This window comes from Hyaena hyaena, unplaced genomic scaffold (genome assembly GCF_003009895.1).
Source record: "Hyaena hyaena isolate Hyena2069 unplaced genomic scaffold, ASM300989v1 scaffold_1174, whole genome shotgun sequence".
NCBI lineage: Eukaryota > Metazoa > Chordata > Mammalia > Carnivora > Hyaenidae > Hyaena > Hyaena hyaena.
Genome location: NW_024081808.1, coordinates 361,028 through 386,332, shown reverse-complemented (window position 1 = coordinate 386,332; position 25,305 = coordinate 361,028). Strand labels below are relative to the sequence as shown.

Sequence of the window (25,305 nt, the reverse complement as noted above, 5' to 3'; positions counted from 1 at the left end):
TAGGGCAGTAAAAACACTGTATGATACTGTAATGGTGGATACATCTGAACATTTGTCCAGATCCACAGCATGTACAACCCCAGGAGTGCACCCCAGCGTGGACTATGGGTGACTGATGTGTCAGGATAGGTTCAGTGGGTGAAACAAATGTACCGCTCTGGAGTGGGGGTGCTGGTAGTGAGGGAGGTTGTGCACCTGTGAGGGCAGGGGCCTGTGGGTAATCTCTGTGTGTTCTGCTCAATTTTGCTGCAACCCTAAAGCTGCTCTGAAAGTCTTACTGCTAAAAAATGTAGAAATAAAAGAAGAAAAGAAGAAGAACTCACACAAATCAACCCGAAGTGGAGGCCCTGGAATCTGAGACTGGGTCTGTTGACCCAGGCCTGTCTCTCTCCTCAGGCAGCCCTCTGTGGCTTACAAAGCGCTTTCATACACTGTGCGACTCAGTGCCATATGGATTTTGGATTAAATGTCCAATTCTGACTTCAGTTACACTGAAAATAAACTTTTCACAGGTCATAAATTTTTAGAACCTGCCATAATAAACGAAATATCTGTGTACAAGTCCCAAAGCAAAGATAACAGTCCTGAAAACCTCCAGCAGTGGTTCAATAGTGCTTGCTGTTAATGCTTAAGTCCTGACATCATGTGTCACACTAAAGAGAAGGGAGACCAGAAGCTGAAGAAAGGTAGGGAGAGAATCTGACACACAAAAAATTGTCAACCACCTACCATCAATGTTGGTGGGGGAGGGGTGCTTAAGAGACAATACAAGCCTACATGTTCCTCTTTGTAAGGAGGAAATTTTTAAACTCCTTAAGTACCTTCTACAAATATCTGTTGCCACTCTGTTTATTATGGCTGAAGAGCATGAGTCAGAAAGTGCAATAGAAAAAAAAATGATTAAATACGTTGTTCATGGAAGGAGCACCATCGCATTCCATGCTGTTAGTAGTAAGATCACTGTGTCCAGCAGGAAAGAAGCTTCTTTTATTCAACAACTAGCTACGGAAGGTGAGAGAAGGTCCCACATTTAAGAATTCTGGGGGTAGAGAAGGGTGGAGGTCTGTGGGTCGTGCCCAGGATTCCCAGGAGTCCAGGGCTCCCACGCCAGGAGATACAAGCCATGCTGTGAAAGTCCTAGGGAGGGAGTCATGACTCACTAGAATCAGGGCCTGAAAGGATTCCCCTCAGGCAGGTTTAGCCAGGGAGCAAGCGGAAGCACATCTGGGTCTCTGGCAGCTTCCCTTGTGCACAAAGTTTACCTCTTCCATGCAGATATTCCAGGAAATACCAAACCCAGGCAACTTTGTTAATTTCCTTCAGCAAACAGAAAACACATTTTGCCTCATCTTTTCACCTTGTCCTCTACAAGCCCCCAAACAACAGCTGCCCTTTGAACTCCGTGGGAACTGCTCCTGTCCTAGGAAACCTGCCTGAGATGGGGCCCAGGGGACCCCTTTCCTGCCTGTTTTCTAGGTCAGGGAGGGGAGAGACTGACAGTTTACACAATACAGAAGCCCCCTCTGGCCGCCTAAGCTCTCTGGGCAGGAGTAGGGCCTTCAAAGCTGTCAGTCAGACCCTTCTAGAATGGTGAAGAACCCTGGGGAGGGAAGAAAGGATTTGTTTGCTTTTAAGCCCTTCTCATTAACTTGACTGATAGCTGAGGCCTCACTTGCACATCCAGCCATGCAGGGATCTGGGGCTGCAGCTCCCTCCCCCGGCTCCTAGGGGGTCCCAGCTCCTTCTTACCCCTGCTCCTCACCCCTTCCTGATTCAAAGCAGGACTGAACAGAGGGCCCAGCCGGAAAGGCACCTGACCTTTGAGCCTCTGAGAAAGATTATCCTTTATTTATTTATTTATTTGTGAAGACTATAATTGGGCTGACCTCTCTCGGTGTTCAGCCACAAGTTCCACTTCACGGGTGTAGCCAATGTGATGTTTCTGTGGCGACTGCTAGGGAGCCCATCCGCAAAACGGCCAGGGAGGGGAGGGCAGGGAGAGCCAGCTCTGCACAGGCCTCACCAGGGAGATCCCTGCACTCAGCCACTGTTTGGGCAAGGAATTTTCCCAATCACTGCATGGCCACATCTCCACCTTTCCCTTGGCACAGAGGGCCGCAGGCATTATTCATATGACCCTGCAGATGCTGGTCTTCCTGGAACGGGGCTTTGCTTCAAAAAAAAAAAAAAAAAAGAATAAAGAAATTATTTTGGGGGTCGCCCAGGGGGCTCGGTTGAGCATCCAACTTAGGCTCAGGTCATGGTCTCATGGTTCATGAGTCCCAGCCCTGTGTTGTGCTCTGTGCTGACAGCTCAGAGCCTGGAGCCTGCTTCAGATTCTGTGTCTCCCTCCCCTGCTCACTCCCTCTCTCCCTGTCTCAAAAATAAACATTTAAAAAAATTACTTTAAAAAAAAAACAAAAAATTTTGGTGTCCAAACTGAATGTTTAATAGTAATTCACTAAGAGGGCCTGAAAAGTTAAAATTCTAATTACTTCAGATATTCATGAAAGGTAAATGCAGGACTTCTTGTTAGATCCATATTATTCATCACTAGTTTCTAGGGAGCCACAAAATTGTGTTTACTTTGAGGCTTACTGCCTGAGTGTAAATCTTCTCAAGGAGTCTAAAACATTTGGAGGAAAAAAAAAGGAAGAAAAGAAAACCAAACCAATAAATAAGCAAAACACCAAACCCATTACTGAAGGTACAGGCCAAATTCAGTGTCTCCCCCTAAAGCCTGGAATCCACATGAAACGAGTTCCAATATGCAAAAGTTCCAATATGCAAGGATTGTGAGTTTCCTAAAGGGTTCAACAAAAATGGTGGGTTGGTTTATCGCAGGGGTAGGCCTTCATGGTTGGCACCAGATTTCCAGAACACAGTAATAGAATCTTTTAACCACATCCAGTTATCAAAACCCATGTCTGGGACAACAACATAATTAAAAAGCACAGAGAAACCCACTGGCATAGAAAGCCTTATTAAACTGGCATAGCATGACTCATAAGGAAAATTAAAAGGGCTTGGGGGTGTGTAGGGAATCTAAGGTCATTAAGAAAAATGAAATAATTTAAACAGATATTCAAATTTGAATACATCACTTTAAATAACAGCCATGCCCTAATGCTTTGGTACCTAACCCTGCCTTCTACCAGTAGATCATGTTTTCTTACTTAAAAAGCTTCCTTTGCTTGGTGTGTGAATCCAGAGACAGATGCAAGTCTGTGCTGATGATGTGATGTACCCACAGACTTGGGAGGAGGAGTGGTCACCAGAAGGAACTGTCTGAGTGCCACAGTCAGCAGCATGACAACTGCTAATAGCCAACACACATGAAGTCATTAAAATCCACTTAACTTGACTATGAAAGCGATTTAAAGCTATTTCTGTGGGTGAGAGGAAATCCACACTTAGGTTCTTCTTTCTTTACTCCCAAGTGGTTCCTTGATCTTAAGCATATGTAAATGGAGCACAGAAATAGTTTATTCAAAAGCTCCATGCATTTTTTAAAATCCCTCCTGCTTTTGTTAAATTCCTGCAATGTTCTATTTACTACTAGAAGCTGCCAAAGGTCCCTAACTTCAACCACGGGTAACATTTTTTATTTTAATTCTAGTATGGGTTCAGAGTAAGGGAAAGAGTCCCTTTAATTAAATGATTCATCCCAGGCATTCCCTAGCTCTAACTCAGCATTTTGGGAGACTGCAAACTTTAAAACAAAACTCTCTTAAATAGTGGGGAGAGAAATGCACAGCACTTGGCACTCTAGAAGATCTGCATCTGGGAAGATAACTAAATTCCACATAAATTTTTGTGGAATGAGTGGCCTCAGAGGCGCATTGACCCCTCTCTCCGGGGCAGGCACCCCTCAGCCCTGGGGGCTGTTTCCTGCAGGGAGTATTGTCAGAACAAGGTCAAGGGCACGCATCTGTCACACACAGGAAGAAGGCACAGCACAGTGCCTTCTCCAGGCTTTCAGCTAAAGGTATGCACTTTTCCACTTGTACCTGGTTGGACTGATCTCAGGATAAGGGGATTGCATTTATAATTCTCGAGGGACAACTGATTTTTTATACTGTCTCTGGTCTAGCAGTATCTATCCCAGTTTTAATACCTATTCATAGATGATTCGTGGGCAGCCAGAAAAAATGCAACCCAACAACAAAATGCTGCTGAGGCCATTCGCTCTGGAGCAGCCTTTATTATCACACCAGGTGCTGATAATGTATGTAGCTCTAATTGTTAGAATTTGATACATTTATGAATCCTAGACAAAGTGCTTTTATAAAACCTCCCTGGGCAGATCCCACCCAATTTCTTTACTAATCGCTTACCAATTACACATGTCCCTTACTTCAGAGTTCTTTGTTAAAGGAGGAAACAAAGATGCCCAACCACATTTCTACCACTTATGAAAAGAAATGTGAATTTCCAGTTTTCTTGGTGAGATTCACAACAGGCATAAAAATTATAAGGTCAAACCGTTTAACTCTGATTTCCTAATATGGCTAGTAAATGTGTTTCTCCAGAGTGATTAACTGCAACTCTAAAGATAATGTATGTACAGAATGGTCCACTCGGTCCATAGTCCCTTGTCTTCAGAATGTCCTGTCTATAAATGCACAGCTAGAATTGTATAAGCTATATACATGGGGATTGGGTTTGAAAAAAAAAAAAAAAAGGCAGAGAAGATCTCACCCTCTCCTCTTCATTTTTAGAAATCATGTTTATGTAGTGGACAGTAGTCCATTCAAATCTAAAAGTACTTTTAGCTCCATTCCTTCAGCTAACATTGATCAAGCACCTACTCAGCTCAGTATCTTAAGACCTGTTAAGGAGCTGGGGACAGAGCTCACAGGGCTGTCTGCAAGCACCTTAACAGTTAAGCAGGGGAGAAAAAAGTAAAAGGTCAATTACAATACAAAGTAGGAGGTGCAACAAAGAAAGATGATGCTATAGCACAGGAGGGGACCATGCACTGTGTAGACATCTGTGTTTGTAAAGAGAGAGACAGAGGGAGGAAGTAGCAGGTCCGTCCTTAGACTCAGCCTAATATGGTCAGAGACACCCTAAAAGTAGTAAAGTGGAGACAAAACTGGGGCCCAACTGAGAAGCACAGGATGTTCTAAAAAATTCCAGGCTGCGTCCTGTATGCCATTGGGGGGGGGGGGGGGGGGGCAGCACTGGAGCATCTAAGGAGAGGAGTGGATCACATGATCAAGCTTAGGATTTCAAAAGATGATTCTTTGCCAATATGGACAATAGACGGGCAACCAGGAACTGAGCAAGAGTGGATGGAGCCATCTGTAAAATGAATTCCTCATATAAAATGCTCCTTCTGCTGACAGAGCAGAGCTTCCCTCCATTTTTTCTGTAAAGAATATGATAAACAATAGAAGCTGAAGCCCAAAAAACACTTTGCCCTCCAGAAACAGTAAATATCAGGAAAGACACTCTGGACAATCACATGAAGTATAATCACATATTTCTGAGCCACTTAAGTAGCACATGCCCAAGGGCATGTTGTACAAAAGCCAACATTTTCAGAGGCAGGTAAGGGATAGAGCTTCCTCTTCGGGAGACAGAAACCAAATCACAAGACTCTCAATGCCAGGCGAGCTTTGGCTGCCAAATGCCCTGCTCTCTACCAATTGGGTTCCATTGGCATCTGGCTTTGGATTTAAGCCAATCTCTTGGGTTTAGGCAAATCCTGAATTTATACAGTATAATCCAAGTACACCAGGAGAGTATTAAGCAATCTGCCTGTTAATCTTTTTACTTTTTCAAGTCACATTTCCAATTTTTAATTCTTTTCTAGTAAACATTGAGATATCATTCTATCTTTTCTTTATATCCCTTTGCACTTTAGTTTTTTTGGTATAGTGAAAATCTTTTTCCAAGCTGGTCAGTGCACCAAATACAGGCCCGGCAACTGACAGCCTAGAACTGAGTTTTTAGTTTTTTTAGATTTTTTTTTTTTTTTCAAATAGTTTATTGTCAAATTAGTTTCCACATAACACTCAGTGCTCATCCCCACAAGTGTCCTCCTCCATGTAGTTTTTTTAGAGTTTTTTTACTTTATGGATTTTTATTTATTTCCAAATAGCAATGCGGACTATCTCTAAGCAGACAAAAATCTCTAAAGAATCTATGATTTTAATCTTCCATGTCCCCATGAATTTGTCTGAGCTAGTTCCTTAAAAAAAATCTAAAAATGTCTAACTATATTATGTATAATATTTCACAGAACTATCCATCTATCAGTGTCCACCTGCATTATGAAAGTATGTCAAATTCACAAATCAAAGGCTAAAAGTTGCCAAATGAAATTAAATTCAGTTAGTAAAGAAAGTTTCATTTTAAAGGTTTTTTTTCATAGAACTATCCTATGTTCAGTTTATTTTGTTAAGTTAATTTACTATTTCAAGAGTGAGAGAGCACAAGCGGCGGGGGGCGGGGAGGGGGGGAGGGCAGAGTGAATTCCAAGTAGGCTCCACTGTCAGCACAGAATCCAACACAGAAGTTCGAAACCACTTAACTGTGAGATCATGACCTGAGCCAAAACCACAAATCAGATGCTTAGCTGGCTTAGCCACTCAGGTGCTCCAGCTTTATTTTTAATAAATCTGGATATTAAAGATATTAAAATATATCTTCAAGATTTACAACATAATGTTACTAGCTTTTAATACACATAAAAATTTTTTGATCCTGTTGTATAGTGAATGGAAAGGAAGATCTATAGCATCCAAGAAATAGCAAAATTAAACTACATTTATGTTATTAACAACCCACAACTGTTAATAACAAAATGCACTTTATACAGGATGGAAGTTTCAATGATGAACCAACACCAAACTTCTCGACTTCAACATCACAACCTATATTTCATTGCTGGTTAATGCTTCTTTAACTCTAAAAAAACTATCCTGTATTGTTAAACCATTATTTTGTTAAAACTAAATGCAAGCAGGTGAGAGAAAACTCATCTGTTCTGAGAGAAATCAAGATAATGATTACCTTCTGCATGACAGTGGCCAGAAGGGTCAGGCTTCAGGGATTATTGGTAATATTTTATTCTTTTTTAAAGTTTATTTAATTATCTGAGACAGAGAGAGAGAGAAAGTGAGAGAGAGAGAGCGTGTATGTAAGGAAAGGCAGAGAGAAAAGTAGAAACAGAGAGAGAAAGAGAGAATCCCAAGCAAGCTCCATGCTGTCAGCGCAGAGCCTGGCACAGGGCTCGATTTCATTAACTGTGAGTTCATGACCTGAGCCAAAACCAAGAGCTGGATGCTTAAAGGACTGAGCCACCCAGGCACCCTGGTAATACCACATTCTTGAACTAGCTAGCACATGGGTATATTTGGTTTATGAAAATCCATCAAACTTTTCTCTTATGATCTGTGCACAGTTGGCACTGGCTAAAGATTTTAATAATTGCCTTTTCTATGCAACACTTCTTTGGTTAGGAACACAGGTGAAGAAACAAGACAGGTATAGCAGTTGCCCCAAATCCAGAGAAAACTGAACTTTGGGGATGTGATACTGCTTCCTTCCCACATCCCATGGACACAAGAAGCACATGAAACACACAGACACATTTTGAGAATGAGAAAGAAAATAAAGTCTCTGAACTCTCTGGAGGAAAAAAAACAAGTGGCATGTAGGAGGTATGGTGAAGAAGACAGGCTTCTATGTACTTCATTTCTCCTCCCAGACTGCATCCGACGCCATCCATTTCCAGTTTCATGATGTGGGCCAGTTCTTACTGATGAGTGTCTGCCAACCCTGGATGTTTCAGCAAATCTCTGATGGCCTATTTGATTTGCAAGGGAAGAGCTAAGCTTGATTCTCTGTATCTTCCTGAGGCTCAGAAGGTGGTTTAGGAGCACTGCTCCACCTCTATCTTTTGTATTTGAAGTTAATGAAATCTGCTTCTTGAGTATACAGGTAGCTGATAAGAATAATGTCACATCAAAGTAACTATAGTCCTGTGAAATGAAAAAATAAGTAAAAAAAATTTAAAAAGACATGCTCTAGACCATGTCTTGTTCAATGATGTCACTCTTCTAAGCTCCTAGAGTGGAACATATCCTTGTGGCATTAGCTTCTTTTGCTAAAAGGTGAATATGTATCCCCCATTCTACCAATGCAAGCAATGGAGTCCCTGGCTCAGTCACTGCTTTTTCTCTCTCTACAAATTGTCAGCACCAAATGAAGGAAGCTTCATTAAATTTTTTTTAATATTTGTTTTTGAGAAAGAGAAAAGAGACAGAGCATGAGTGGGGGAGGAGCAGAGAGAGAGGGAGACAAAGAATCCAAAGCAGACTCCAGGTTCTGAGTTGTCAGCACTGAGCCCAATGCAGAGCTCAAACCCATGAACCCAAGATGATGATCTGAACTGAGGTTGGATGCTTAAGGGACTAAGCCACCCAGGTGCCCCAAGGAAACTTCATTTTGAAGTACACAGGTGAAAGAACTGTTCAAGGGACTTTACCTCAAAAAAAAAAAAAAAAAAAGATTTGCTTAGCAACTACACAAAACAAACAAGGGAAAGATTTAAATACCTAATTGCAATCACCAATCTGTTTTCTACCCTCAATATATATATAGCAAACAAACAAAATGCACATGACCTTCCTCCTATAATTTTGATCTGTGTCTACCTTTTCCACATACAGAATTTGAATTTTTTCTTGAGAGAAAAGACAATGTGGGTTCATAGGAAATATGTACCCTGGAAAGTAAATTAATTGATCTATGGATGCCTTTCAGTTCAACAAGGAAAGATTCTAAGGAATGGCTCTCCTTCCAAGCTGTAACTGGCTAGGTTAAGCACGGACCTAGTAGATGACAAGCTCAGGCACCTGGCTGTGTGTTGCACCAAGCACACTAAGCATCTAGGGTTGCCACTATGCGCCACATGGATTCAGTAATTCCCAGTCCAAATGTGTGGGCCATTAGGGTCACTCTGTATATTATAAACTCACCTTTTATTTTCAATGTGGTGTAATGAATTCAAGATAAATCTAATTTGGGCAGGGACCCACTGGGGAAGATCTGGGGTCAGGTGAGTTTAATTTTGCCAGTAAAACATCCACATCATGCATGTGGTTATACTCCTAGAGTTCCGTGCTACAATTGGTTTTATATACCATCTAGAAACAACAAACCTTCCTTGTTCCAGGAGTCTTTCTACTCTCCTTTATGAAGCACATTAATATAATTTAAAGCTTTTCTTTTGCCCATTTCTGGTTTTACATCTAATACGATGCTTATCAGTCATGAATACCCTGAAAAAACCCCAAACCAAAAATTAATTCTGCTCTTTCAGCATATGTATAAAACAGTAATATGAAGGGTATTACCGGGGTAGGATTCTAATACATTAATGATATGTTTTAATCATGTGAAAATTACAGAGTGTGGCCAGTAGAGACATGTTTCAGTTTAACTTATGGAAGCAATCACATTATTTTCAAGTTACATTACAGACATTTTCCTGTTACATCAAGTCAGTTTCTGAAACCCTCCCACCTCAAATAGTTAATGAAGCAATCTATTTAATGACTCTCTCTGAATGTTATTATAAAGTATCAAGTATTTAGTCAGGCAAATTACTTAATTAGTTCAACTCTCCCGGCTACTAATTTTGAACATAGGGCAGAGGAATACAGTTTGTAACGATACTGTTATTCCAAGGAGGAAAACTGCCCTTTGAAAAATGTCAGTCAAATACCTACATATATATTACACACATACAGATACACATATACTAATATAAAGTAAACCACGTTGCCCCTGTCAGCTTCCCATTATTCATAAATTGCTCCAAAAAATACCTTATGAACCAGAGGGTATCAAAGACATTTTTTAAACTCATGAGCTTGCTGCTGTTTTAATTATTTTACCTAGTTTCAAGTAATGAGACAACATTGGGGAAACCTCAAATGGTTATCTGTTCTCTCAGTGAAAGATTAAGTCACACTTGCTATTTGGTCAACACCAGGTTGACCCCAAACCTTCTAAAATGGCTCCATGTCTTCCACCCCAGCGAACAGCTAACTAATGTATAGGACCCCAGCATTGGTATTCTAGGCTTCCCTGCCAGAGAGGCGTCCCTCGTGAGTATCAACAGTCAAAGACATTCTGCAAACTACCAAAGGTACATTGAAGACGCTACTGTTGTAAAGAATATTTACAGATACACACACTCACACACATATACACACAGAAGTAAAAGTGTGTTTTCCCATACCTATTCTATCAATAATAAATCCAAAGTAAAGTTGAAATAACCCAAAACATTTCTGATATCTTCGCATAAGCCACTGGCAATCTAGAACACGCAGTTCTCTCAGAGAGAAGTAATAAAGGAAAAAAAAATGTTCTCTCAGTCAGAAGGTCAGAGCTCTAAGTCCTAATTTTCTCACTCAACAGTTCTGAATCCCAACAATTAATGCGTAAGTATCCTCATTTGGGTTCCCACTCCTAATTAGTAATGGCAAACATATTAATGCAAGGATGTAGTCCCCCGTGTTTGTGAGTTTATGTGCGCACACGTGTCTGTACGCATGTGTGTGTTTATTCTTGGTATTTTTTATTTTTATTTTTTATTTATTTTCTTAACTTTATTTATTTTTGGACACAGAGAGAGCAAAAGCGAAGGGCAGAGAGAGAGAAAGAGGGAGGAAGAGAAAGAATCCCAAGGAGGCTCCATGCTGTCAGCACAGAGCCCAACACAGGGCTTGAACTTACAAACCCTGAGATCATGACCCGAGCCCAAACCAAGAGTTGGACGCTTAACTGAATGAGCCACCCAGGCACCCTTGCATGTTCTTTTGAAACACAGTCCTCTTCTGTATGGCAGGTATAGTTTTCCTAATTTTAAATAGAATTTACACAGCAAGATCCGTCTTCTCACTGTAAACCCAAATCCATTCATTCAATCATGCACTTACAGTTCCATAGCATAATTGGGTTAACTGTGTCATTCAGAAAAGATATCCAGTCTTACCGATACCTTTTCTATCCGTTTGTGGTCAGAGGTACAAAGACAGGTTTTTAGCACCTAGTAAATATACATACCTTTCAGAAAAAAATCATTACTTCACTTTCGAGGAAGCTACTTTTCAAATTTCTTTCTAATGAAAGCTACCAGATTATCTAAGAGATTTACCCTCTTCCAAATTTAATTTAAAGCTAAATCATTTTAGAAACCACAATTACCAATATGCAGGAACCTCTACTTGAAAATTTTGTATAATTTGAACATGGAAAACCAATTGTTTTAAATTTAATAATACGTTTCCCTCTCAGACTAAAAGACTAGGAGCAGCCAAGAGCAGAACGTAATGTGTGAATTATAAACTTATGAAAGCAGAAGTTCATAATCAATATCACAGGATTTTTCTTTACAGTGTCTTCTCTAATGCTTTAGCCAATATTTTTCTCAATGTCCCAAGAGACTACTTTTTGAGCTTCTTCTCCTCACTGACCCAATAACTTAGAGAGTAGGGATCATTTTCTCAAATCTTTGCTTAAATTTTTCCTTGGAAATTTCACTTGCTGACACACCCTTCATATGAGCCTGATTTTCATTCGAATACTGATGGGCTGGATATTCTCAACTGCAGGGGTCATTTTTAGTTTGCATTTCACGCCTCTTTCTGCTTCCAGGTTCCGGTGAATCTGCTGGCTTTGTCTCACGAGTGCTCCGCCAGCCCCTTCCATCCTGTTATACAATATTCCTGATCCCACAAGCTCAGCCATGGTTTGAGATGGGCAAGCTCAAGGTCACAGCCCTTCTCTGACCCCAACATAGGGACCACAAAAGGAGTCATGCCTGTTCCTCCAGAGTCTGAGCATAGTCTCAACAGCACTGACTTTGCAACACACAAACCCAGGGCTGCTTCCCCAATGTGGGACTTTTGAGGAAGCACTTCATCTTTCCAAGGCTCAGTCTCACCTATAAAATGGGGATAACAGTACGTGTCAGGGTTGTGGCTAAGGCGTACTGGGTAACCTATGCAGAGCAGGTTGGCAGGGCATAATCCGTAATAAGGCTGAAGCAACTGCTGTTATTATTCTTTGAGTTACTACTCCCTCCTGGGCTACATGGTGTTTGAAGGGATGCCCAGCATGTTAACTAAAGGTGAATTCTCCTCTGAGCATGGGAATTCACTTTTAAGTATGCCAGAATATACAATTCTCAATTTCACGGAATCTCAGCATGAGAGGACACCTTGGAGAGGATTTAATCTAAGTCTGCATTTCCCAGCCCTGGAAACCAGGCCCTGGAAGGCTCAGACTTGCTCCAGTGACCTGCAGTGCAGGGACAGCACTCCCTATGATGCAGGTTTGAGGTCGCCGGCCTAGAATTTCCCTTGTGGCTTCTTCACGGAGAAAGTCCAGTGCGAACTGCAAGCCCAACCCTCACACCCTTCTAGCTTCTTAGAGCTGATGTCTGCCTGGAATTCAGAATTCTTTCCTAGAGAAGACCACAGAGGGCAGCAGAACCTGAAAGGGGGCACAGAGCAATTCTGCACAGGCCAAAATCCCTGAGACGGTGGGTACTACTTCTCTGATGTCAATTCTATCCAGAGAGCAATTCCTCCCCAAATCAGAAGGGACTTGGCACAGTGGGACAGCCAAGAACCTGCCAGTGGCCACTTGAAGACAGTGGCCAAGCAGCTGCTGGTCCTGCACTTTTACCAAACCAGCAGGTCCAGGATCCATGCTACGGCTGGACCAAACCACTGATAACAACAAAGCCTTAGGACACTTCATACACATCCTTGGGTGGGTTCCAAGCATTACAACTGTTCCCATCCATTCCGGGGGAGGAGGGGGGAGACCTTGGAATTTCAGATCAGGATGGGATTTAGCAAGGGGCATAATAAACCCATATTTCTCTGATACTTCTTTTTTTTCCCCTGATACTTCTGCCTGTGCCCTATGTACTTAAAAATGCTTCCAAACAAATCTCTCAAAAGTAGGAAGGAGCACTTCCAGAAAATTACAGATATATTACACAGAAATTCTTAAGTTTACCCACTAATAGTAGCTGGTCAACTTCTAGAGCACACTCAGTCCTTGCCCTTGACCTCAACCTGTTGAGAACATTGAAAATTGCTATGTAAATGTACACCTGCACTTTCCGGATTCCAAAATTAGCATCTGATTCTATGTAATTATTTCTCTTACAGTCAGTTGTCAACTTCATCCCATAGTTTTTTCTTGAGGAGGTTCAAAAACTTAAAACTTAACATACACCTAGCATGAGGACACTATTTTTTGCTTAGACATATAAGCAAGTCGAATTAAGTATTTCATTTAATCCAATCAATTAAAATTTAAGATTATATAACCGATGATCCAGGAGGAGAAAAAGACATTACAATTAAAGAAAAGGTGACTATTTAAAAGAGTGTCCTTATTATCAATGCATAAGATATTTTTATTCAAAAGTATCAGGAATGAGGCATGAAATCTGAAAATCAACTAAGTTTCTCAAGGGGCAAGTATTTCCAAGTTTTATGGAATGCAACCCATCCTTTATCTATCTATCTAAGCAGTAGACACAGGAACTTGAGAATAAGTTTGTCATTTTAGGGAAGGCTTAAGCAGTTGGCAAACACTTGGATACATTCTGGACCCACAGTACACAATTGCAGTTAGTATAAGCAATAGATAGACTCACACAATTAAATCCTCTCAGAAAGAGGAGAATGGGGGGGGGGCTCTAGAAACAAGCACCTACAGAAATTTCTCAGCAAACACTTTACTATTTAACCTATCTCACTGGCTGACGATAAATCCTCCCCAAAACCCAATTAACTCTTCACCCCCTTCTTAGTGTCCTCATCAGAAACTTGAGCATAGCTGATTGACTGCCCTTCCCTGCCTAATAATTCCATCGACATATTTTTCAAACATTAAGTTATCTCAGACATGAATCCTCCTGTCTGCATATCCTTACTTTATCTTTACTTCCTAAATAGTGTGCACGACATAAGAACCCACCCAAATGCTGGCCTCTGTTCTGAACACTCTCCAACAGTCTCCACCTTCTGTCTGAACGCTGGGGCTCAGAATTCCACAAAGGGCTGAGGGTCCTATCACCATTTCCTGAAGAGACTTAGCTCAAGACTCCAGAAGCATCAACTGCATTTTACAAAAAGGTAAAATGCTAAAATTTATATCAATCATAATAAAAACTGGATCAAGAATTCCAACATGTTTGAGTGCCCCCCATTTTTCAATATGGCTGTAAAATTCAAGGTAATCCCCCTATTAGTTTAGGTTGTTCTCCATTTTCATCATAATATTTATTCACCATTGTCAACAGCTTTTGGAGCGCTGCAAAATTCTGGCTGTCGGGTTCCGGAAAATAATGGGGGGAGGAAAGTGGGTAAAAATAAGTGCAAGGCCACACATTTTTCATTTTAAAGAAAGTGTTAGCCCTAAGTTTGCAACAATGGGATCACACACAGCATCTCAATTTTTAAAATTCTTCATTAGTCACAATTATTTCAAAGTGGCAAAATATGTTGAGCAAAATTTCAAAAAAAAAAAAAAAAAAACAACCCGTAAGTATCAAGTAACCCGTATGAGGCTTTTTAAATATGTACAAAGCACTTCCCCCAAAATGTTTTGCAAGCGCTCCAGCAATACCCTAACCCAACCAGCCAGTCCCCGCGGAGAGGATCAGCAAGCCCCTTCACTGTTAGAACGCAAAAGGCACAGAAAACAAAGATTGCTACCAAATATGGTTTGCATCTCCTCTAATTTTCAGCATGACCCTGTAAACATAAGTTCATAAAAATCCAGTCAAGCATTACTTTTCTCCCAATGTGCTTCTCGGATTATAAAACAGCTTTGAAAGTTCAGCCTGACAAAACAAATACGGTACTAGGAAGAGAGACCTGGAAGGCAACCACAAAAAGTCTCATTTAAATTCCTGGAAAGCACGGTTTCTCCAAACACAGCTATTCAGCTCGCTTTGGAAGGCACCACTTGCTGCGAGCCACAAGTTGAACTTCACTCCGCGCCCCAGCACCGTCACATCCAAAAAAGAGACGGGTGTTAACGTTGCTTACTCAAAAGAATGCATCAAATATCTTCTCTCTAGACGGCGAAAAGTATAACAACTTAAAAGCACGAGTTTTCCCCCAGCAAGCGCGTAAGAATAAACACCCGGGTATTGGGGATTCTAAGGATTCCTTCTGTCCCTAAATATTACAGCTACCGCAAACTAGAAATCAATAGAACACACTTTAAGCCTTAAGAAGTGCAGTTTTGCATGGGGGTGGAGTCAAGAGAGGCAATTAAAAATCTCGATTCCTTCCCAGAGCCAAATTAAGTAAAATAAAAGATCGCCGTTTTATTGACTGAGCCGCAGGAACACAACTGTGTCCGCCCGTCCCCAAGGCTCAAGCCCTCTTGTTCACTCACCCTCTCGAAGAACCCCACACCCTCAGCGTCCCCTCACCCCGCTACGCAGGTCTGGCTGCTGGCCACCGAGTCTCATCCGTACGGAGCAGCGCACAGGCTGCGGCGGCGACCCGAAGGCAGACGACGCCCCGACCCCCGCGCGCGCCCCTACCAGCCTTCTCCGGACGCCGCGCCTGGCGGCGGCGGACCCCGCGGTGCTCGGCGCTCCCCCTGCCGCGCCGCGCTGGAGTCGGAGACGTGCCTGTCACATTTTATTCTCCGGCAGCCGCTCGGGCGCGCGCGCCACGCGCTCCCACACTCACACGGCCGCCCACGGGAGCCGGGGCCCGGGGCCCGGGGCGGGGGCGCCCGACGCGCGCCGCGGAACTTCGGGGCTGCGAACGCCGAGCGCGCGGCTCAGACCCTGCTGCCGGTGGCCGCCCCCGCCTCCGCTGAGCAGCCTCCCCGCGCCACCTCGGGGGTCCCGAGCGACCCGCGCTCTCGTCCCGGGCGGCCTGCGGGATCACCTCCCCGGGGCCAGAGCTGGTCGGCGCCGGGCGGCAGCTGCAGGCGCGGCGGGGGCTCGGCCTCGGGCCGGCGCGGCGCTGCGCTCAGCCCCGCGCCGCGCGTCTCATTGTTCCCGGCAGCGCGGCGGCGGCGGCGGCGCGGGCGGCGGGAGGGACCGCGGCCCCGAGCCCCGGGGCTAGGCGGCGGCTCCCGGCCCCCGCGCCGAGCTTGCGCCGCGCCCCGCCCCGCCCCCGAGCTCTGCGCTTCCCCTCCGCCCGCCCAGGGCCCCCCTCCCTCCGCCCGCGCCCCGGTCCTCCCGCTTCCCGGCCTCCGCTCACCTCGCCGCCGGGCGCCGAGAAGTTGCGCCGTCCGCTCCCCGCGTCCCTGGCCCGTCAGGCGGGGTGCACGGCGGAAAGCTCCGGCTGCGCGCCGAGCCCTGCCCTCTGGCAGAGGAGCGACTGCAGACTTGGGCTGCGAGGGGCGGCGCGGGCGGCGCGGCTGCCTAAAAAGGCGTGCTTCTCCCCGGCTGCCGCCTGCAGCCAGCCCGAGTTCCTCCGAGGGTTACCTGCACCCGCACCGCGCTGGGCTCCCGGCGGGCACGCAGGTCCCCGACGCGGCAGGGATGCAGGAATGTGAACGGGCTGTGAGTGGCCTCGGGGAAACGAGTCTTTGTGTTCCCCGCTTGAACACACCCTCCCGCCGCGCCGCAGGCCGGGCTACCTGCGCAGGAGGCAGCGCCCGAGAGCCTGCCGGGTGGGGCGCAGGGGAGCGCAGCATCCTCCCCGGCCCGCTGACTCCCTTTGTTCCGCCCGCGCGGCCGCCGGGTCCTCGCTCCCGGGAGCTTCTCCGGGGCACCCTAGGGTCGTGGTTGGACTTGGGGACCAGCCACCTTCCACTTGCCAAGGGCCGCCCACCAAGTCCGGGTAAGGGATTCCTTAAGGCCCCCACCTAGCCACCCCTCCCCACCGCCGGCCCCTAGCCCCGAGAGGGTGGGAAAGTTCCCGGGACGGTGGCGCCAGAGGCTGCTAGCTGGGCGCGTGGAGAACCCGCCGAGGAAGCGGACGGCGACTGTGGGCCCGGCAGCTGGAGCCGGTAGGTGGGGCCGCCTGGAGCCACAGATCAGGTGTCCGTCTGCTCGCGTGCGGAATGTCCATTTGTCACCGAGGCCTTGCTGCCCTTCCCGGGAGGCCGCAGCTGGTCCCGGGACCAGAGACCGCGCCTCCCTTTGTTTCTGGTAAACATGCTCCTTTGAACTTCAACATGGCTCGAAGAGTGCGTCCGTTTGGCTTTGGGCCCCCGTCTTACCCCGGAGGTCCTTTCACTGAACGTGAGCTGTACAGGTGTGGGAGAGTCCCCAGGTGGAATTAAGTTGAGTCAAATGGTATCACCAGGTAGCGCCCATCCACCTCAGAGGGACAGGTTACCCGCTGTCTCCATCCCAGGGCTCACATTTTGGAGACACAAATCTTTCACTAAATATACCATTTGTATGTACTTTCGTTTACCCGAGGCTTTTTAGGATAAAACAATTACCTGAATACCCAATTCAGTCAGTGTTACCGAGTGCCTACTGTGAGCTGGAGACTGAGTTCAACAATAGACCAATAAAGGTGAATAAAATCTCTTTCCTACTCTCAAAAGACTTACAGAAATTTAAAACATCACAAGGGTTCAACTAAAACTGGACAAAATGCATTGTATTCAATCAAAAGCATGGACAAAAAAAGCTTACTCAGTATTTCCCCAGTTACCTTAATGGTTTCTGACACTTGGAATTCTGCAGAACGGGATGAAGGGGTAATGTGTCACAGGATTTAACAACAACAACAGCAACTCTATTCCACGAATGTGAAATATTACAGTGTGGCTAAAAGTAAATTTTTTAAAAAGAGGGACATGGTAGAGGGTGGGGGTAAGGGAAGGAAGTAATGCAGAAAATCCTCCCCCTTATCAGCTGCGATGCCTTGAGCAGGTCACTGCCTTGTTTTCTGTCTAATGCATATAATAGTACCTACCTTCAAGATTAGTTGTAAGAGGTGGAAATTACGTGTTAAAAGTGTCTCCCCTCGTGCCTGGAATCTGATACTTAATAGCAGTAATTCATAAACAATAGTGTTAAACACTTCACTGAAGTAAAGGAATAATTTTTATACACTTCTAGTACTGTATTTGTATTTTATACACTTGTTTCTTTGCATTCTAGCTGCAAAAGTTGATGTTGACTACCCTAAAGAAGTCTTAATGAGAAGTTAAATAAGAGCAGAAATGGGGCTCCTGGGTGGCTCAGTTGGTTAAGCCTGTGACTCTTGATTTCAACTCAGGTCATGATCTCACCATTCAGGGAATGGAGCCTGCTTCAGCTGCTTTGGGCTCCGTGCTGACAGTGTGAAGCCTGCTTGATACTTCCTCTCTCCTTTCTCTGCCCCCCCCCCCCCCCCCGCTTTCTGTCTCTCTCTCTCTCTCAAAGTAAATAAATAAACTTAAAAAAAAAAAAAAAGAGTTGCCCAATAACAATTAGCTTGATGCGTGTAGAAAAATTACCACCTGAAGGCAAATATGCAAATCATTGTTGTAAAATTTTAAGTGGATTGCATTTATTATTTATGATTGGGGGTAGTAAATGAAGTGGTGCTAAACTAACTTAATCTGTTGCTTCCTGAAGAAATCAGAAAGCCAGTTGATGTACATAAAGCTATCAATTGAAGATTATTTCTGTTAGAGTGTAAAGATAAATAACATATTTTGACATCTTTTAGCTTCATTGCCTAGAAGTTATGCCAAATAGAAGCAAATGATATAATTTTTGTGTTAGTCTACCGATTTGTAAGAAATTCCTGGGCTCTTCTGACACTTTAATACCCCTTTCCTCAAACAAAACAAAATGCAACAAAGAGCCAGAAGAAACTTACTCCTGCAAATAAGAACATTCCTGGGGCACCTGGGTGGCTTAGTCGGTTAAGCATCCGACTTTCGCTTAGGTCATGATCTCGCAGTTTGTGGGTTCGAGCCCCGCGTCCGGCTCTGTGCTGACAGCCAGCTCAGAGCCTGGAGCCTGTTTCAGTCTGTGACTCCCTCTCTCTATGACCCTCCCTTGCTCGCGCTGTCTCTCTCTCCTAGAAATAAATAAAAACATTAAAAAAATTAAAAAATAAAAAAAGGACATTCCTGCATCAGAAGCCTGCTTGCTATTACCCATTTACTTATAATAACTTCAATTTCTTTTTCTGTTTTTAAACTCAGGGCTCCTCCACTGACTTTTTTCACATCCACTCTTGACTCATGATGGGCTGTGTTTCACAAGAAACATTCCTTCTGTTTTCAGAAACTTATTATTGGTAAGCAGTCAAATCAGGAGGCTAGGTGTCTCTCCCAGGCAAGAAGTATTTGAGCTTGGGTAGGAATTGAAGAGTCAATATTTCCTAACTGTACCATTGCTGAATCTGGGGTATTTGTTTTCACTTGAAGTACTGTTCATAGAAAATATTTCTCTCTTATTTATTTTGCCATTCTTCTATCACAGTAAACCTAGGGAATCTTTTACAGATGGGGAAACTGAGGCTGGCAGATTTTTCCCCCACTTCTATAAGCATAACATTTTCTGGTTCTGATTTACTTGTGATAGCTATTCTATAAATGCATTTAGTATCATAGGGAGGAAAATCACCTATAGATGTGTTCTTCATACTTCATCAGTGAAACAATTCTGTATTTGGTCAGTATAAAAAATGAATTTCAGATACTCACTTGTTTAGATCCCATTAAACAATGCAAAGTTCAGGAAGAAACATTTGTTTTCTAGCCAACCTATAGATTTTTAAAAATAAATTTAATTAATTTACTCTTGAGAAATGTTAATAAGGAAACAGACCAGTATTAAGAAGAAATAGCCTCAGGTGTATGGATGTGTGTAGAACCTGGAATCCTGGCCATACAGGAGTTCCCGCCCTCATTCCTTCAATATTTGCAGATGGAGCGAAAAAGATCTTTGCCAGTGTAAGAAAGATATCTTTTCAGCATGAGATATGGAGGAGAGGACACAGAAATGCAATTGGTTGCCCTTAGGCTTGCCCTGTCTACAGTTTGCACCCCTTCTTGCCTGCCTTTGGACTCCAAGCAAGGTCACTTAGCTGGACCCAAGGCAGGGTCAGGGGTCACAACCTAACCTCCCATGGGTCATCTCTACCTCTCATACAGAACAGGATGAGAACATGTCAGATGCTAACGTTTTCTTTTCCTAAAATTTTCTTTGCTATCTGAAGGACTGGATGGAAAGCCAGGAGCTCTGGGCTTTGCTTCTGACCTTGTCACATTTAGTGAAGTTGTTTGAAATTTCTGTACCTCAGTTACCTCAGCAACACAACAGATTAACCCATTTCACAGTTACCTTCGAGAATCTGACCTCACATCACAAGGTTAGAAACACTCACAAGGGTACAGCACTTCACAGTTTATGTAAAGGCTTCCTGTGAATTCTTTTACTGGATTTTCCACAACTCTGAATGATGAAGTGAAGGTACAAAGGGGAATAGAGAGGTGGCCCCATCACTTCTTAATTGTGTGGTAATACGAATACCTAGTCACTAAAATTTTAGGGCCAGTGTTCTCAGTCCTTTATAAACATAAATTCACTTAATCCTTATAGCGAGGGTTTTAAAACGCTTTTCCATCTTTAATCTTTTCTTTTGAAATAATCTCAGACTTACAGAAAAATGGGATAAATAATACCTCCCCACAATATCCCCCACATATCGACACTTTGCTGTGTTTGCTTTCTCATGCCTTTACCTTCTCTTTATGTTTTTTCCTGAGCTGTTGAAGCATACAATACACACAGCATGCCTCTTTTACCCCTAAACACTTCACTTTATTGTCCTGAAAACAGGGACATTTTCTTACATAACCAAAGTACAACTATCATAATTAGGAAAATAAAATTGGTTATACTGTTGTCTAGTCTCAGACTGTATCCACATTTCAGTTATCCCCCAATATAGCAGCTGAAGGGGTTCAGGACAGCCCCCTGCCTCAAGAATGTGCCCCATTGGCATGTGGATTATTTTGAGCTGAAGACAATTGAGACCCCTTGGGCTTAAGAGAAACTTTTGCGCCTCCCTTAACTACACAAAAGAATCTAAATTGGAGGATCTTACCAGAATACGGTTATTAGCAAAGATAAATTTTATCTGAGTGACCCATCTGTATAGCAGGGCAAACATCTAATTACCAAACATCTGGTCTTATTATCACCCTATGGAGTGCCTTTCTTTCCCCTGAAATCCCAGACCCTTACCTCCTTCTCCTTAGTTCTGGATGACATAGATCATTTTACGGCACTGTATTTGGAATTTCTAGGTCTATGTGAATTCCCCATACATACACCTATTATATTTTATTTTCTCCTGTTAATCTGTCTCCCCTAGAAGGACCTTAAAGGGGACAGGAAAGTCTTGCTCCCTGTGAAGGGGGTGATGCATTCTTGCTCCCTGACACAGGGAATTAATGAATAATAATAATAATAATAATAATAATAAATACCTAGAATCTGATCCAGGATCATCTGTTATACTTAGTGTCTTTTTAGTTTCTTTAATCTGGAACATTTTCTCAGAGTTTCTGTAACCTCAACATTTTTGCAGAGTTCAGACTTTATTTCATTAGATGCCCTCAATTTAGGCTTGTCTGCTGTTCCCTCGCTATTAAATTCAGATTAGATTCAGGTTATGCTGTTTTTCTTTTTGGCCAGGAATACCAACGTGTTATGTACCACCCAGAGGATCATTTCTGTGCCTTTGTTCCAATGGCAGTGGGCTTAACTTCTGTTACTTGGCTAATGTGGTGCCTCCTACCTTTCTCCACAGTGAAGTTACCATTCCTTCCCTTATAATTAAAAAGTAATTTGTGTGGAAATACTTTGAGCCACTGAATATATTCTGTTCTCTTCAAACTTGTATTCACTAGCTTTAATCTCCACTCATGACTCATACAAGCAATGATGGCACCTTTTATTCTTTGGCATGTTGCCCCAGAAAGAGCATTCCCTTTCCCCCATTTATTGATTTTACAGCAAGATTTTGATGTGGATATTTTTTGTTTCCCTCTTTCTAAAGAAGATGAAATGAAGGGTCACAGAGAGGGGAATAGATTGTCCTGGATCACACATTTATTAACTGTCACTCCGGCAAGATGGAGCTTCTGATCTCTCTCTCCTCTCTCTCTTAGTTTATTTATTTTATTTATTTTCATTTTTAATGTCTATGTTTGAGAGAGAAAGAGAGAGATAAATTGAGAGCAGGGGAGGGGCAGAGAGAGAGAGAAACCAAAGCATGCTCCAGGCTCTGAGCTGTCAGCACCACAGAGCCCCACACAGGGCTTGAATCCATGAACCTTGAGATCATGACCTGAGCCTAAGTCAGACACTTAACCAACAGAGCCACCCAGACATCCAAGTTTATTTATTTTTGTGAGAGACAGAGCGGGGGAGGGGAAGAAAGAGAGGGAGAGAGGGAATCCCAAGCCCATTCCATACTGTCAGCACAGAGCCCAATGCAGGGCTTGAACTCACAAAACTGTGAGATCATGACCTAAACCAAAACCAAGAGTTGAATGCTTAGCCAGCTGAGCCACCCAGGCACCCCATCTTTCTTCATCTATAAAATTAAAACAATAATCCATATTATATGGCTGTTCATAGAATTTAATGATATAGTGACTTCAAAGTGTCTACCCCAATTGAACATATAGTAATGATTTGATAAACAATAACTGTCATTAAAATGATGGGAATATCCTCATTTTGCAGACAAGAAAATCTGGTTATAGAGGGTAAGAGAGATGTGTAAGACTTGTTGTTATCAAATGAAAGTTCTGACCTTGAAACCTTTCCTTCAACAACTATTTATTGATTGTTAGCTATCTAACAGGTTTGTTTCTAGGAGTTATGGCTATAGCAGTCAACGACACAGCAGGTGCTTTCTCTCACTACCTATTTGTTCCAGGTGAGACTAACCATACAAACCAATAACAGCCAGATTGTATATGATGATGAAACTCTGACTCCAAATCTGCAGCAACCAAACCAGGAAGCCAAACCTTTGTATGATCCACCCCAAATAGTCAGGGCTTAAAACTGCCAGCTTCTCCATATGTAGAAAGCCAAATATGCTCCTGTAACCAATCACATGAGATCCCCCATGTCTACTTACTCCATGGTTATGGATTATGTCCATAATAATGTGTGGAAGCCCTAATACCCTGTAGCTCAGAATATGACTGTATTTGGAGACAGGGCCTTTCAAGAGGTGATTGATTTAAAATAAAGTAATTGGGGAGGCTCCTAATCCAATCTGACTGGGGTCCCCATGAGAAGGAGAGGTTAGGACACACAGAGAGACATGAGGGTTTCCTCTCAAAGAGAAAAGACCATATGACACAGCCAGAAGATGGCCATCTGCAGGCCAGGGAGAGAGGCCTCAAGGGACGCACCCCTGCCACACCTCAATCTGGGATGTCCCGCCTCCAGAACTGAGAGAAAATTAATTTCTGTTGTTTTAACTACCCCCTCCATGGTATCTTGTGATCCCTAGCAGGATCACACACTGCCTGCAGCTTCCTCGCGCTGACAGTGTTGCTCAGGGCACACCTGAAAGCATTCCTTTTGTTCCATTATAAAGCTCTCCCCTACCTCGGCCTGCCGTTGAGTCCCTGCCAAATGCATGTGATGGTGGCTGACTCCCTCCCTAGAGCCAGCTCTGAATAAATAGCCTTTGTCAGTTCTCATTTGGGTGGGCTTCATTTATTTCTACACAAGGAGGGGGAAGACCCATCAGCAAGTTGCCCAAAGGACAGGTGATCCCACCCCCAAGCCTTGGCAGGCTGTAGAGGCAGACCAAGGCTTGTCAAAAACTTCCTTTTTAAACACAGTGATACCGGAACAAACAGCCCATATGTGATGATTCTTTGATTACCTGTTCAAAGCCCTCTCTTCTAACAAACTAGCAATATAATTAATTAAAACCCTACCTCAACTACTGGGTAATTTTCCCATTGATTGGCCTTGCAATTTGTTATACATCCCTCACAAAACACTAATCATTTTAAGGTGAAGCAGCCTGTCCCAACATATAATTACAACTGAGGTGAAAACACTGTTCCATTTCAGTGTCTAAATCCTACAGCAATTTACACTTTTCTCAGTCAATGCTAGAAATGGTACAAAATAGCTTTAGCTATAGAAACTAATGGATAATAATGGTACTAATTTAAGAGCCACCAGAAGCATGAATACAAAGTAGAAACCTTGGACCAAAGTTTTCCTTAAAAAAAAAAAAAAAAAAAAACTACCTGTTAGTTTTTTAAGAGAAATGCTAAGTCGTCTGATATCTCTCTTGTTCAGTTCAAGTTATTCTCCCCAACATGTTTCTCATCTAACACAGTTTAAAATCAATTCTTACATGATTGGGGTTGATTGTAAGTTATATATTAAATACTATAATTTTATTTGTTTATTAACCAGTTTTATTTATTTATTATTTTTTTGAGAGAGAAAGAGACAGCATGAGCAGGGGAATGACAGAGAGAGAGAGGGAGAGAGAATCCCAAGCAGGTTCCACACTGTCAGCACAGAGCCCAAAGGAGAGCTTAAACTCACGAAACCCTGAGATCATGATCTGAGTCAAAACCAACTGACTGAGCCACGCAAGCACCCCTATACAGCACAATTTTAGATAGCCATGTATTTTTCAATTCAAATATCAACAAAAGTGAAAAAGAATCACCAAAGCAAACTGTTTCCTATTACATGCAGGAAAGAATTTGTAGATTGTTGACTGACTTGGCTAAGGGGAACCAATTATCCCATGACATGTAAAAATATTCAAAAGACACACTCAAAGTCTGTTGCCCTGTTTGTTCAGCTTGAACTTATGGTACAAGTATTGATGAAATACAGTGAATAATTTATTCTTCTGAAAATGTTAGCACTTTTAAAATCTTACCTCTTTGTCTCTTTCTTTGTTTCTTTCTCCCTTCCTTCTCCCCTCCCTCCCTTCCCCCCTCTCTCCCCTCCTGCCTTCCTTTCTTCTTTTCTCCTTTACATGGATTCTGGAAGATGCTGCTATCTATGGTCATTGAGAATGGTAAAATAAAAAATGTTAAAAGGAAAATATACATATTTATTATTTTACTTTTTTTGAGAATAACTTAACACTCTTGAAGGGTGCTTAGGTGGCTTAGTTAGTTAAGGGTCAGACTCTTGGTTTCATCTCAGTCATGTCATGGTTCATGGGTTCAAGTCCCCATCGGGCTCTGGGCTGACAGTGTGGAGCCTGCTTGGGATTCTGTGTCTTCCTTTCTCTCTTCCTC

At 43.1% G+C, this 25,305-nt stretch overlaps 1 protein-coding gene across 1 annotated transcript in view; it reads right to left on the bottom strand.

Annotated features, from left to right (window-relative positions):
* Window positions 1–16,344, bottom strand: part of ST6GAL2 (ST6 beta-galactoside alpha-2,6-sialyltransferase 2) — a 75,839-nt gene extending 59,495 nt beyond the window's left edge. The window contains exon 1 of the mRNA XM_039222697.1: window positions 16,284–16,344. The gene's annotated coding sequence lies outside the window, so the exon portion shown is untranslated. The remainder of the gene's footprint in view (window positions 1–16,283) is intronic.
* Between the last annotated feature and the right edge of the window lie 8,961 nt (window positions 16,345–25,305).